The following is a 1,327-nucleotide window of genomic DNA, read 5'->3' as shown; positions in this document are numbered from 1 at the left end:
AAAAGAAAAAGAAAAAAAAGTAGAAAGGAATATTTGATAACAAGTTTTTAGCTCTATACAAGATCTAAAAAATCCCATATACAAAGATAAAAATTTCAAGAGAATTAAAACACATTCTCAATGTCTCCAGATTGAAAAATCTTTACGGTTTAGGGATTAGAATACGATAGTTGCGGTTTGCACGAATCCTCGCGAAAAATTAGCAAAGATGTCACAAACCAAAAAATATGTAGAAATATATACATGTAGGCGGATTCAAGTTACTCATGCATAGATAATCTTTTGTAATTCCAAGCACTTTCTTCTACACATAGTTGTGGATGTCGGATTCACACACTCAAGTATTTTGTTAAGTGGGAAAGATTATTCTTGAGGGACAAAAATGAACGTATAAAAACTAGTAAATTGATACGAAAATTGCTATATTATTTCTCTCTTCAGAGGAAGGTCCCCTTTACATGGCCATTGACCTCTATATTTATACATAGATAAGCGACATTAAAATGAATAATTAAGTACAATTATTCCCTCTTAAATGTGTCCGTTTTGATTCTTCGACTTTAATGCTCAACGTTTGAATTTGAGTTGACTCTGATCTTCATGGGCCTCGCCTTTTCGGCCCAAATGTCCTTGAACCGACTTGCCCGCATCTTCTACACCGAACTCGTACCACAGTGCAGTCACTTCGGATGGTCGAAGTGATGACAACCACTTCGACCGTCCCCTCGGTTCACGGGCCTAATGGGCTTCATTCTTCATGGGCCACCCGCTTGATTACGTGGCAATCTTTGGTTGGTCTCGTACTTCTGGTGCGGGATCCGACACCAACAATTAGCCCCCCAAGTTCTTCGAAGTGCTATTCCAATTCGGAGGACTTTAAATGCTCAAGTGGCCAAAGATTGCGCTCGAGAATCTTTCTGATTTCCCGCCGAAAATCCCATCACTCCTTTAATTTCGGCACTAGCCATTTTTAACCGAGTGACATCTGTCGTCATTATGACCGTATATTGATTAATTACTATTAAAACGGGAAAAACCTTCCCACTTCCCACACGACTTCCAAGGCGGTTTCATCATTGGCTTGAGGTAACTACTTTTCACCATTACTCTCTTCTTTTACTTTTGTACTTTAACCAAAACCTCTCTCTACGTTCCTTCACCAAAACCCTTCTTCGCCGGATCTTGAATTTCTCTTTCTTCCCAATGACTTCCGATTCCGATAGACCCGAGTCTCCGTCTTTCGACGAGGGGCGTTCTAGTAACGACGAGTGCACCCGCCCTGGTGATATTGCCGGTCCGCACTTTAGGTCCACTGTACTCTCAATCC

Source organism: Arabidopsis lyrata, assembly GCF_000004255.2.
Source record: "Arabidopsis lyrata subsp. lyrata unplaced genomic scaffold ARALYscaffold_8, whole genome shotgun sequence".
NCBI classification, from domain to species: Eukaryota; Viridiplantae; Streptophyta; class Magnoliopsida; order Brassicales; family Brassicaceae; genus Arabidopsis; species Arabidopsis lyrata.
Note: the sequence above shows the minus strand (reverse complement) of the source record.